This window comes from Leptidea sinapis, chromosome 47 (genome assembly GCF_905404315.1).
Source record: "Leptidea sinapis chromosome 47, ilLepSina1.1, whole genome shotgun sequence".
Taxonomy (NCBI): Eukaryota; Metazoa; Arthropoda; class Insecta; order Lepidoptera; family Pieridae; genus Leptidea; species Leptidea sinapis.
Genome location: NC_066311.1, coordinates 4,140,155 through 4,155,312, shown reverse-complemented (window position 1 = coordinate 4,155,312; position 15,158 = coordinate 4,140,155). Strand labels below are relative to the sequence as shown.

Here is a 15,158-nt window from a genome sequence, read left to right as displayed (position 1 = left end):
CTTGCCCCAAATTAGGCATATAGCCTGTGTTATGGGTTGCAAGACAACGATATATTTAATACAATATACATACATATAAACATCCATGACTCGGAAACAAACATCCATATTCATCATATAAATGCTTGCACCTACTGGGATTCGAACCCGGGACCTCTAGCTTAGTAGGTAGGATCACTAACCACTCGGCTATACAGGTCGTTGAATATCCATTTCTTTGCATGTATGCTACAAGACGTCAAACTTGCATTTAACAAGACACAAATATCGAGGACGTATGTGTCACTTCTTTTGCCCAAAAGAAAAAAAAAATATTTATTCACTTAGTTTAAAATGACGAAGATTTTACTTTAGAAAAGTTGAGCTTTAATGAGTTTTATTAATTATTTTTTTTTTAGATGAGCAGGACGTTCACTTGATAATTGATGCGCCCTGCCCATAACAATGCAGTACCGCTATGGATTCTTTAAAAACCCCAAAAATTCTGTGCGGCACTACAACTGCGCTCGTCACCTTGAGACATAAAATGTTAAGTTTCATTTGCCCCGTAATTTCACTAGCTACGGCGCCCTTCAGACGGAAACACAGTAATGCTTACACATTACTGCTTCACGGCAGAAATAGGCGCCGTTGTGGTACTCATAATCTAGCCGGCATCCTGTGCATTTACACATTATATTTTATACAATACAAAGTTATGCAAAAAAATTACTCAAAAGTTTTGACACACTTATTTTAGTTAAAACATTAGTAAAAAAAAGTTGTTAAGCATAAAAAACCTCAACCATTTCATTAAATGCGTTTAGTGAACGGGCTAGCCATTGACTGGCTGAATTAACCAGACAACCTGTATAGCCGAGTGGTTAGTGATCCTACCTACTAAGCTAGAGGTCCCGGGTTCGAATCCCGGTAGGTGCAAGCATTTATATGATGAATATGGATGTTTGTTTCCGAGTCATGGATGTTTTAATGTATTTATGTATGTTTATATGAATATAATATGTATGTTTAAGTAAGTATAGTGCACGGTCAGCACGACAATAAATTCTCTCTTAGAAAATATTACGTCCATACAAAACAAATATTGGAAATAAAAATTATTATTGGTCCAAAATCGAAATAAAAATTATCCTATCGCTCAAGTTGGACTAAACTGCACTCTATGAAGTAATCCCCATTAATATCCGTTCATTAGTTTAGGGGTTCATTCGAAACAAACATCAGGACACTGAATTTATATCATATCTAATTATTAAACCACCACTTATTACTATTGCATTTACTTCGCTTTGCTTGCATTATACCACATTCCTAAATATGATTTAGTTTTTGTCGTACAGTAATTTATGTCTGAACTTTGTGTCTATAAATCTAAGGGCATTGGGTTTCGTAACATTCAAGAACTAGCAATTTGATATATGATGAGTATTTATTATGCTTAGGTATTGGAACTTAATGCCTATAATTTAGGCCACAAAAATGGCCTTGTACCTAACAATGGCTCTCTAATGGTCTAACGCGGTTGTAAATTATATAATTTAATATTAACGTAAATCTTAGAATAGATTTAAGTTAAATTATTTATTATTACAATAGTGATATTTTTTACCCGCTAATAGTATCAATAAAAATCTTAAATATTCCTTTCAAGAACGTATTTGAAAAAATCACAGAAGTCTTGCAAACAGTACATAGACTGAAAAAATATGTTTAATGCGTGATTAAAATTACAAATTCATAGGTATTAATAGCACCAAATCAAGAGTATGTCACCAAGTGAAGCAGTAATGTGTAAGCATTGTAAGTGCCACTCAGAATTCTTAGGTCTTTCTAGAATTTTGTGCGTCACTGCATTGTATTGGGCTGGGCGTATTAATCACTATCAGATGAACGTCCTACCCGTCTCGTCACTTATTTTCATATAAAAAAACTGAGTGCTTAGTCGTCTTAGTAGTCAAACACTTCTTAAATTTTGAACCATGTGACCATTGGTAGAGTGACCCTACCTAGTAAGCTAGAGGTTTGAATCCCGGTAGGTGCAACCATGTAAGTAATGAATTGTTTGTTTCTGAGTCATGGATGTTTATATTATGTATGATTTATTAAGAATATTGGTTTGAATACATTTTTTATGACAATAAGGGACGAGACGGTAATTGATACGCCCTGTCCATAATGATGTAGTGCCGCTCAAGATTAAGTCTCCTTTGCCCAGTAGTTTCACTAGCTTCGGCGCCCTTCAGACCGAAACACAATAATGCTTACACATTACTGCTTCACGCCAGAAATAGGCGCCGATGTGGTACCCATAATCTAGCCGGTATCCTGTGGACATAGTTGTCTTGCAACCCACAGCACAGGCTATGCCTAATTTTGGACAAGATAATTTGTGTAAAAGTGTGTCAATATCAATAAAAATAAAATTTATTGTTAATATATAACAAGTTGACTTATCCATATTATTTTTTACCTCCGTGATAAAGAGAACTTAACATTTATTCCGATAAAACCTCTCAAGCTTTATAATAACACAATCTCTAACTATATGCACAAGAAAATGTATAAAAAACACAAGATTTTTGCACGCCAAGCGCCGGCCTAACTATTTCTCTGTATTACAGAAACATGTAGGTACAACGAAATACGACTGCACAATAGTAACTTTACTTTCTTCCTCTAACAATCGACGGAAATGTGTCGCTCGTCCTACATGGCAAGGCGGCGTGACAGCATTGCGAAATTTAAATGGACATAAGTTGTACTGATATAGATGTAGCATAGATATTAAGATGGTATTGACATTTCAGTGTACCAAATTGTTCAATCACTGCATTGGAATATTGCTGCATAGAACACAATTGAGGACAGCTTTAAAGGGAATCAATCGAAATCAAGAAACACGTCCGAATTTCTAACAAGTAAGGCTGTCTGAAATAAGTTACTCAAACTATATAAAATAAATATAGCGCAAAGATTTGTGAGTGCAAACGTTGTTAGTGTCATCATCATTATCAGCCGGAAGACGTCCACTGCTAGCCCACAAAGCCCCCCCCCCAAAGATTTCCACGGCGATCGGTCCTGCGCCGCTCTCATCCAACGTATTCCGGTGATCTTGACAAGATCGTCAGTCTATCTTGTGGGGGGCCTACCAAAACTGCGTCTTCCGGTCCGTGGTCACCATTCGAGGACTTTACTGCCCCAACGGCCATCTGTCCGTCGAACTATGTGCCCTGCCCACTGCCACTTCAGTATCGCAGTCATTTGGGCTATGTCGGTGGCTTTGGTTCTCCTACGGATCTCCTCATTTCTGATGCGATCTCGCAGGGAAATTCCGAGTATAGGCCTCTCAATTTCCCTCTGAGTGACCATGAGCTTACTCATAAGGCCCACGTTACTAGTATAACTGGGTCAAAATAACGGCTACAAAATTATATCTTCGCAGGCAACCAGCCTAAGCCCTTTTATATAAACGGCTGCCATTACCTTAAAAAGAAATGCTACCATTATTTAAATGTTCTACGTTCGATTGTGTTAACATTCGTATCTAACATTTGGTCTAAAGAAACTTGACCAGCCCTAATCAAACATTAAAAAGTCCTCAATATTTACGTTAACGAAATGGCTATGGCGTTAACAGTCTTTCAACTATTTCATTGATTGCATTTAGTGTTCGGGCTAGCCATTTATTGACTGGCTGATTTAACCAGATAGCTACGACATTTTCAAATATATAATAGATAAGTACCATTTCAAAATGTCTCAGACCAATACTATATCTAATTTCGACCAAAAATAGTTGTTAAATCTAAGACCGACAAATTTTTATTCTAAGATTCTCGTATTCACCTTCATATCGACAACATTGGTAATTTCTATTTGTTTAAAGAATTAAAAAAAAAATCAAATTATCGTTTAATTTTAAAAAGAGGCTATAAATAAATGTTCTCTTTTCGGAACTATTTAAATAATTGATGTGTTATACAATCTTTAGTTACAAAGGTGAGATAACGACAAAAAGTTTTAAGCTTTGAATAACTTTACTTCGCGTTTATAGGTACATAGTATACCTACTTTTGGTAAAAAAAAACGTAAATTCATAGGCAGATAAATACCTAGTTACCCTCGTATTCATTGCGCAGTCGGGTAACACTAAATATAAGTTAAGTTTTCTCTTCACGTTGCATTAATGTATGACGTATGTTCCTAATTAATATTTGTCTGTACATATTTAGACCTATTGTATAAGATCATAACGCACACAGGCACATAAGTACGTATTACATCGCTCATCAGATATGTGATGATTAAATTGTTACTTCCTAACAACACATATTTGTCGAATTACATGCAGGTGTTCCGCAGGGCAGTGTAATGGGACCCACACCGTATGTTATTTATACTAGGGATTGTTTTCGTATGTTATTGGTAATTATTAAGTATAATGGGCATCTTTGCTAGTGATACAGCTGTGCTCTAATCAGACGAATTCAACCGGTAAAAGCCACCCAGCAAAACCATCCAGCTTCTAAATGGTCTTGACAACATCTTAATATGTCTATATATGTATAGACAATATTAACTTCACGGGCTGACGTCCTACTGCTAACAAATCTAAATGTGTCAAGTAACCTTCACTACTTGGCACAAAACCTGCCTAACAGTCATATTTAATGGAGTCCACCTTCCACAAGCTGATGAGACAAAATACTCAGAGAAAGCATAATATCTTCACCTAGTGAAGTTACTGGGCAAATGAGACTCAACATCTTATGTCTCAAGCAGATGAGCGCAATTGTAGTGCCGCTCAGAATTTTCGGATTTTTCAAGAATCCTGAACGGCACTGCATTGTAATGGGCAGGGTGTATCAATTACCATCAGCCGAACGTCCTGTTCGTCTCGTCCCTTATTATCATGAAAAAAAAATCAAACGCGTGAAAATGAGTCAGCATGAAAATGTTCGTAAAATGTACTGGATATATGAAGCAAAGGTCACAGTTATTGCGAATAACTTCTTTTTGTAGCACTGCCACCATACATCCAATTTTTGCTATAAAACAGCATTATACTGTGATCAAGGATGGGAACAGGAATATCAGTTACTCATACGTCATTACAGTTCAAGTGTTACATCTACAGCTTAATTTATTCATACAAGTAATGCTACATAGTATGTTTTACAAAACATAAACACCTAACCGCCTTACGGTTCATTTTACGATCAGTCCGCGAAAACGTGCCTTTTAATAATATTCACATGTCAAAATTGTTTTCATAGCAACGATAGTAACGTTATGTTTCTTGTTTATTTGTGTGTATATGTCGGAAAATTGCATGTTCCGTTAGACTGTAAAGTTATTCGCAGGAATAACGCATATAATGATAAAATACTTAAAGTTTTATTGAACGTGTACAACATAATCAATAGGTAAGTGAATTTTTATGTCGACTATAAACAGGTGTAGGATAAATTTTTCCTTACCAAATACGTGCAGTGATAAGTCCGTTAGTCGAATGTTGAAATTATTGTGTAACAGATCACAGGCGGTGAAATGAAGCCTTCAGAAATATTACTAAATATATTTAATTATGTGTCCACAATTTATGTAGTTTGTGAAATGTAAAAATTTCGGCTTTAGATTACTATGTTTTCAAGTCCATAAATAATCTTTCTGGGTAATGATATGGAAAAGACTTACCATCACATGCAGATTCTGAATATATTCAAATCCTGGGTTAAACTGAAACAAAAGATTAAAATGGTTAATGAGTTGCATGAAATACTGCACAAAAAGACTGAATTTAAATGAAGATTAAATATTTTAAAACAAAGCAGCTATAAATTATATTATTCTACTACATCCTTAGGTCAAATAAAGTCAAATAATACTCTCTGTAATCATATTATTTGAACTCCGTTAATAATTTGATACAGTTAGATTCTAAATGATTTGACAAATGCATTCGATATCTGAATTCGAAATGTATAAAGCGTCGTTCGAATAGCGTAATTAAAAGTGGTAATGACACTAAAAAGTAATATATAATATGTTATATACACTATAATGTATAAGGTATGCTTGGTCTCTTAACCTTTGTACGACGAGACAAGAAAATCTCAATAAAACATTGCGTAGAAAGTGAAAACTACGAGAGAGCGGACATCTTGTACGATTTACAATGGCGAGTAAAAACTGTATGCAATTCTGTTTTTACTGACGCTGTTAAGTCATGACCTATGGAAATCATTTATAATTTATCGTGTGAAATTCAATTTTCCTATAGGTTCATATTTACTCCCGGTTATAGTTTAAGGTAAATAATAATTAGAAATTCTTATCTACGGGTAGTTTTAGACTTTCAATAAGTGATGTCACATCCTATTTTGAATAAAAATATTTGAATTTGAATTTCTGGATAAAACAGTGAATGCGCCTGTAAATCAGCGGCTTATTTGTTAAAAGGCATTTATTTTCTCAAAATTGATTCTTTTATAATTCTTTTTGATGTCATTTCTAATATACTAGACACTACTACCGCTTCGGAAACAAATGGCGCTCTGAGAGAGAAGAGGCGGCGCAAGAAACTATCCCAGCATTATTTTCCGCTATTTTTAATCAAATATACAATATTGTATTGTCATTGCTATTGCTATAAAATAATCATAATCAAGTCCCAGGCTGTCGGATCACTGAGATATTCTATATATGCTTACACAAAAAATAATAGTAAGTTATTCTGTTTAAGGTTTTAATATAGGAGTACTGTGTCTCGAAATATCGAGCTATTCAAAACTCTGCGATCATCTGGAAGGCAAAAATAAATTGGCTGCGAAGAAGCTAGTGTGATATAAGATACATATCGGCTATTTAAGACGAAACTTTTATCTCTAGGTCTGGTGCAGCTTAGTATCAACAAAGGTGCTCAAACCTTCGTAGATACTCCGTGAATAACTCGATCGCCTGGCGTTATGTAAAGGAATTTCTGAAGAGGCTGTTTGAACTCATACCACCATAGCTTCACTCGCTATTTTCCTGTGGAATCAAATTGTAGAATCAGCAAGGTGTTTCCAGATCGATGTTGGTACCACGACTACGACTCCTGTGATACCTCTGGTGTTACAAGAAATATAGGAAGCGATAATCACTTAACATCCATGTGACCTTGTTTTTCCTACTACTACAACATTTTTATGGAATAAATCCATAAAAACTTATAAAACAATAAAATTTTCGACCAATCAAATAATTGAGTACAATTTATTGTATAGCTTTCCGTAGTGGTATTGAATATTCATGTAGAAGCATTGTCCATTGTGTGTATGACAAATGAAGGCCTTATTCCCATAGTCAGTCAGTCTGCCTGTCCGTCCAATTGTTCTCTATGAAGCAATACGAATTGTGCTCACAAGGTCGCTTTTGGCTTGTCTGTTACACCGTATTTTACTACAAATTTAATATGTTTTGTATGCCGTTATGTTATTGAAGATATTATTATTATTTTTGTATTGATATTTAATGAAACTGAGCTGCCTTTCTCGGTTCTGTAACGTTTGTCTGAAGTTGAAGTTTTCGCATCTGAAGTTAGGTCGGGGTGGGCTTAGTATCTCGTCTTATAATGATTGATGTTCAATTAAATTGGCTACAAATTTTAGTTTTTTTTAATGGAAACTAATAACAGCATGAGCAGAAGGCTTTGAAGCTTAGCCGCATCAATGCACCTTAAAAATATGAGCTGTGAAAACATGTAATCACATGGCAAGTGCATAACTAACATCACTAAAATGTAAATAAAACTAATGAAACTTGGAACTTCCGAGTTTGTGCATAGGATCTCAACGATTAAGCTACCCATTTCACCATTGGAAGCCTTAATGGATAAAGAAAGGTTTCCTAGCCTTATGTCGCAGAAATCCTCGGTCTGCGAACGAATAGTTTTGACTTTTGCTTACAGCTTCAATATGTGAACGGCTAAGTTGTAGGTTATCTTCACACGTCTGCAAGTAATAGTAAAAATCCTGGTTATCTTCAAGTACAAGTAAATAGGTATTTATATACGGTGCATAATGCATCCTCGTCCTCATTGCTGTTAGCCACTAACACACAATCAGACTTATATAATAAAATATGTGAGCTTAAGACTACATGACAGATTTAAAAAATTTCATCAAGGCGAGTAATAACGCTTTTCAGTTCTGTGTTTACAATTTTATGTATTAATTATAATTGTATTAATCTGTGTTAAATTTTAATCTGACTGATCGCGCTTGTTTCTAGCCAACATAACGATTCGACGGTTACATAACTGACCCTATCGACTAAGTTCGACTTATGAGGTGCCTTGTGTTCCCAATCTTCCTCTACGGGGCTGAAACCTGGTCCCCTAGAATACAAGACCGCCGCAAAATGTATGCCTTAGAGGCGATGTAGTCTTGGAGGCGACTCCTGAACGTCCCTTGGACGGTATCCGAACCAACAATTCTATCTTAAAAGAACTAAAGATAAAAGAAAGGCTATTTTCGACTGTACAACTACGAATTCTGAAGTACTTTGGTCACAACTCCAGAAATGAAGGATCGATAGAACTATTGATAGTTCAGGGCCAGGTGGAGGGGAAAAGAGCGAGAGGACGCTCACCCACACGATTGACGGATATTATAAAAATAGTGACCCAGACACCTGTGGTGAAGTGCTCTCGCAATGCTTCAAACCGTCAAAAGTGGAGGAACATCGCGCAGGAGGCATTGCGACCCAAATTAAAGAGACCAAAGGCAACTAATGTTGCATCATCTGAGCGACCACTTCCACTCCGACAAGTGTGACCGATTGAGAAGAATACAAAAAAATCCTCGACGCGCCTAACAAAATTTTGACTACATAACAAATAGACGTTGAGGCAGTAGCTAATACAGCGCCTATAGTTTATCTCTGCTGTAAAACATATCAACATCTGACTCAATATCTTTTCCATCTAATTCAATGATAATGAAAGCGATTGGTGCACGATAAATTGCAACTCTGTCAGTATCCGAATAGGGTCGCATAACATTATCCCAGATAGTAAGATGGATGGATCTCGCAGCTACATTATAGAATCTTTCTATTAATGCGTGATACGAAAATATTACAAAGAGGAGTGTGAGATTTAACATAGTGAAACTACAAAGAGAAGATTTGCATACAGCTGTAACGAATTAAAGTGTTTCATGTATCAAAATACGTTTTTTTCAGCAACATTATCATCATCAGCTCGAAGACGGCAACTGCTGAACAAAGGCCTCCACTAAAGACTTCCACAACGACTGATCTTGGGTGGTCCTGATTTCCCGCTACTTTTGTTAAGGCATCAGTCCATATTGTTGCAACTTGAGAACTTTTTACATCCAACGATTATTCTCCGAGCAATTTGGCCTGCCTAACTTTGTTTCCTTCTCTTAAGCAATGCAAAATTCAAAATGTCAAATAAATGACAGATGGCATTGCTAAACGGTTACAGAATTGTTTTCTATTTATGAGGGAGCAAAGGGCTAACAGGCTCAGGCTGTCAAAGAGAGAAGAGATATTTCGTTACAAACTTTTAGATTCAATGAGGCTTATACATTCTTATCCGCATCGGGCAATGCTGCTGATATCAATACCATCTTTGTACCACAGAAGATGGCTATTCGCGCTATTTTTAACCTGGATCCTAAAGAATCATTGAGAGCAAAATTTAAAGAAATAAACATCTTAACTGTTGCCTCGCAATATATTCTTGATAATATTATGTATAGGCATAGGCACCTGAGTGAATTCTCTAGAAATTTTCATAAACATAATGTTAGCACCAGGAACAGACATAAACTCATAATACCTACTACTCGCCTAAGTCGAGTTAGTAAGTCTTTCGTGTGGCGTTGTATATGCGATTATGATCCCAGATAATGTTCAAAAATGTATTACAAAATTCAAAAGAATTGTTAAAAAACGTTTATGTGGTAAAGGTTACTATAACATAAAAGTATTTCTTAATTATACCACTGATTGGGAATAAAGTGACCGCCCACAGGCTATTAAATTATAAATGTTTTTGTACAATTTGACATTGTTACCATATTTTTATAAAAAAAAGTAGCCCGCTGAGTTTATTGCGCCCGTTCTTCTGAGCTCCGATGTTAATAATATGATTATAGACGATAACTTTTGGAATGGGTAGGTTTGACTTTCAATATTTGATTTTATATTCTAAATTGAATAAAAATATTTGATTTGAGTTTGAATTATAATGATGTCGTCCACTGATAACTTGATAACTGACATTAGTTATTTATGCAACTGTTGTGTAATAAGGGGTATTAAAACACGAATGTGGATTTATCACATGAGTGTTTTTATACCTAATTATCACCCAGAATATGAATCCAGTAAGCTTACTGCTAACATTAAAACAACAGTCCTAGTAGTAACCTAATATCATTCATTACTGATTATATACAAATAAACTAAGTATTAATGAAACGATTATTTATTTTAGTATTAATTTACATTTTGTATAGTGCAATAATTAAAATTCACTCGAATATAATGTTCTTTTGCAGCGTTTAAAATAAATCGCTCATTTTTTGTAAACAAAACAATAAAAATATCGAAGAAAAATGGCGGGGATTCGAATAACCTACTTTTTTTTACGGCGCGCGACGTTCTTGTAGTGTGGAACGCACGTAAGCGAAAATGTTCTCTTTTTGAAATTCATACAGATACCACGCATTGAGCAATAAGAATGTGGCTGTCTGTTGAAACTCTTTGCGCATGAAGGGATCGGAAAAAAACATAGGAGTGTTGTTATGAAATTCAGTACAACATTACAACACTCGTTTGGATGATGTAATGGTTATTAGAACATTGGGTGTTTTAATGTTGGCAATAAGCTAACTGTTTCAGAATCTTTAATAGAGAATTTAAAGCATGGGTGTAGATAAAAAATATTACCACAGCGTAAATGTTGATGATAATAATGTCTATGATGCGAAAATCTGTCTGGTTACATCGCACCATTAGATCAAAATATGTTGGAACGACAAAAGCAACAGTTATACATTTTTTGTAAATAACTGAATCGATTAATTTCAAGCAAATAATAGATCAGGCCTATTGTAGCGTGAAGCAACAACAAAACTAGTACACTGTTAATGTGTTTATTTTTATTTTTAAAGTATGTTTTATTTCTTTATTGTGACTCATCGTTTTGTAACTGTTCATGGGTAAGTTTCCAAAATGTGCGCATATAAAAAGGTGAAGATTCTAATTTCATCAATTTGTTGTGTTTTTAAAGTGATAACCCTCACTTCTACACAATACACAAATAAAATTCGAAAACTAAATTTTATGAAGGATGCGGGACTCGAACCTACGGTCACTCGAATGGTTAGCTCAGATGGAGTTGAGAGTTGCAAAAGCGATATCTCAAGTCAATTGACTTAATATGCAAATATTGGGGTTGAGCAGGTCATTTGTAAAGTAGGTCCTGTAGATGAAGCCACAACCTGAGAGTTGAACAAAGCATACAAGATTTTATGACGATACGTCACTCAAACCGTTAGCTCAGTTGGCAGAGCACTCGCACGGAACGCGAGAGATCATAGGTTCGAGTCCTGCATCGTTCATAAAATTTTGTTTTCAAATTTTACTTGTGTTCTAATTTCATGTGTATTTCTTACAACAGATTTCCAATTTCCGATTCTAAAGAACGATTTGATTTTTGGAGGGTTTTGGTCGGCGACATTAGTGCATTTCAAGGATTTCATGAGAGACCGATCCATCTCAGATGATCTCTGCACTTATCTGTTACCAGCCTAGCAAAACTCTCTAAAAAAAACGATTTATTGATTTCATGCCGATATTTCCATCCAATTGCATGAATCATGGTCGCGGCGGAACTGCGACAAGGCGACAAGAAACTCTACACATTGACTCAATAGTACATCAACCTGTCTAATTCGTTTTGGTCATTGATTCCCTAATTCACGATACGCACTACTGACGATGTCCATACTTTCGAGTATTTTTGTTGCATTTGTACTGCAGAATGAGACAACGGGATTCCATATTTGCGCTATTCTAAAACCATCCTCCCTATGAAAATTGTTAGGAAGCTTTTTAATTTCAATAACTTCTCTAACAAGTCGTTGGATGTTCAGCAGAAATCACGCATGGGTTATACAGCTCGATCCATTGGTACCGGCTTTAAGCAAGTGTTCGGCTATTGCAAATATTTTAGGATCGTTATTTTTGACAGCGCTAATATGTTCCTTAACGCGTTGAGAAGTAGCTCTTTATGTTCCGCGATATATTTAAAAACATATTCACTTGATTGTTCGAAACGTGTAGTCATTGATAGATTGATGTTTATTTAAATCTTTATGTAAAATTATTTAAGTACCTAACTTACCTTCTCCATCCTGTTCGTAAATTATCTTCCCATCTTTTAATTTGACGAAAATGTTTAATTTGACGAAAACGTTTAATCTAAACAATTTGTTGTGTTTTTAATTCGTCATAAAATCTTGTATGCTTTGTTCAACTCTCAGGTTGTGGTACAGGACCTCAGTTGGCAGAGCACTCGCACGGAACGCGAGAGATCGTAGGTTCGAGTCCCGCATCGTTCATAAAATTTTATTTGTGTATTAATCCTAGAAGTGAAGGTTATCACTTTAAAAACATAACATATTGTTTAGATTTACGAGAGCGACATTTCAAGTCAATTTTCTTTATATGCAAATATTGGACTTGAGCAGGTTATCAACTGTAAAGTAGATGAAAATGAATTTGACAATAACGTCACTAAATCGTAATTAAAAAATATATCTGCAATATTTCGAAGTTGGAATCAAGTTAAACTCCACAAAGGATAAAGGCAACCAACTAACATATCAATAACCAGGTTAAAACTGGAAATTATGAAAAAGTAGTCTCACGAAATATGTTCAGATCAGTTCTCTATTAAGGGCTTATAAAGTTGTCTGAACCAAACTATTAATTAGAGATCCATAGTCAATGATTATTTATTCATTTTATTTTATTTTACAGACCAGAGATGACTGCAATACTCCATGTGTGGCCGGACCTGCGCTTTGTAGAGCGCTAGTATGTTACTATTATTAGTAAAATATATTCATAAACCTAGAGCTAACTGTATCCAGTGTTTCTGGAAGGAACAGTCAGCTCTGGCAGCAACCATCTTTAGGATGCTGTTACGGCTTACCCGTAGACGCTGCAAGATGGAGACCGCTTTTTGCGCATTATGGCATGGAAACCGTCCACAAATGCATCAGCAAACCTTTCAGAAGTACTTCAACGCCACGGTAGCCCCAACAGCCTCCTAAACGCATTATTATATGTGACACGTAGAACGCTATAAGACTTCGCGAATAGGACACCCACAATCAAATAATAACCCTTATTATATTACCTAATAGAATGCATAATCTGATGAATTGGCATGGTTCTTGAGCGGTGAACAAAATTCAGAATTCAAATCATAATGTTTTGTATAGGTAAATAATTAATGTTTAGATTGTCAACTAAAAATGTACATTGGCCACCTCATAACGTTCGCTCATTTTCTTATAATTTATGGTCTCCAAAACGGCTGTACCAATTGCTATGAAATTTGAAGCCTATTTTTTTTTCATGGATTAAGAGGACAACTTCTTGCAACAGCAGAGGAATCACAGGAGCGCTTACGGCCTTTTAGAAAAGGGAACACTCTTTTCTCTCTCTCTCTGCAAACTTCAGATTAGCCAAGCTAATTAATATAGTTTTAATTAAATTTTAGTAAAGTCAAAAGAATTACGGCGTTAATGCTTGGCCGGATCAAATTTAAATTCAAATATTTTTATTCAAAATAAGATACAAAATCACTTATTGAAAGTCAAAACCTACCATCAATTCGAAATAGTATTCTCCTCAGACCTGAGAAGAACGGGCTCAACAAACTCAGCGGGCTTCTTTTCTTTTCATAAAAAATATGATTACAATATATCATTGTACAATAAAACTTATTATTTGATAGCCTGAGGATGGTCGCACCATTCCCAATCTGTGGTATCATTAAGAAAGTCATTTATGTTATAGTAACCTTTACCATGCAATCAATCGCAAAAAAATACGTAGGTAACAAATGACGATCTAAAAACCTTAAACTTAATAATAATCAGTACCCCATAGAGCATAGATACGGAACCATCAGTAAGGCAATAAACTCACGCCTGACTGGTTGTTTTTTTTACAACAATTAGTAATGTTGTTTATCGAGTCTTATTTGTGTTTAATTACAGACAATTCAAGGTCTTTATAATTAATACTGAGTAATTAATGCTACTTATTAAAAGTTTTTTTTTGGGTTATCGAACCTAGTACCTTCACGTAGGTTCCATCGTATAATATGACTCGTTTGAGTCTTGATTTATATCAGTTTGTGACGACAGCGAAAGCGAAAAGCACAGATTTTTGTTTATTTAATTCAATTTATTAAAAAATTATTATTAAATAAAAAAAACTTTTTTTTTATGAAAAATAAGGGACGAGACGAGCATACCTTTGACATATAATAAAATAATGTAAGATGAATAACGAATAACGCAAACGTCAGAAAATTTTAGGAAACAACTTCAACCTGTTACTTTTGTGTTACAGTGATGTGCGCGCATTTTAAAATTTCACTCTCATACTTTTTTCATAACGCGCCTAAAGATGTATAACTTAAAAAACATAATAATATGTTGCATGCGTAAGTACAAAGGTTCCCATAGTCTACTACAGAGGAATAACCGAACTTAATTCGAAAAAAACCTAACGGGTTCTCTAGTAGGTCGAAGACTAGTTTTTATCTGCCTAGAACTAGATCCAGCTAGATCATCGAGTCAATAATAGATCTGCTAGAGTTTTTGTGTCTTTGACTAGGTATCGATTAATGTTATATAACTGGTTTGTTTATTTCTGTAGCCGTTAATTAATCGTTGTGCTATATTTAAATTGATTGGCGAGTATTGTACTTAGTTCTGTAAGACTTGATTGTCTTGACGCTTGACTTTGGGAGCAGGCTGGTGAATGCGTGACGAGAGCGTTACGAAAAGTGTGATCGGGCGAGGCGAACGGAAGTTGAGTCATGTAAACATATTTTT

General features: G+C 35.2%; 1 protein-coding gene across 2 annotated transcripts in view; it reads right to left on the bottom strand.

The window, feature by feature from the left end:
* LOC126978148 (ras association domain-containing protein 10) overlaps positions 1-15,158 on the bottom strand; it is a 126,958-nt gene that overhangs the window by 54,680 nt on the left and 57,120 nt on the right. For both annotated transcript variants that reach the window (XM_050826900.1, XM_050826901.1), the window contains exon 3: positions 5,698-5,739. The gene's annotated coding sequence lies outside the window, so the exon portion shown is untranslated. The remainder of the gene's footprint in view (positions 1-5,697; positions 5,740-15,158) is intronic.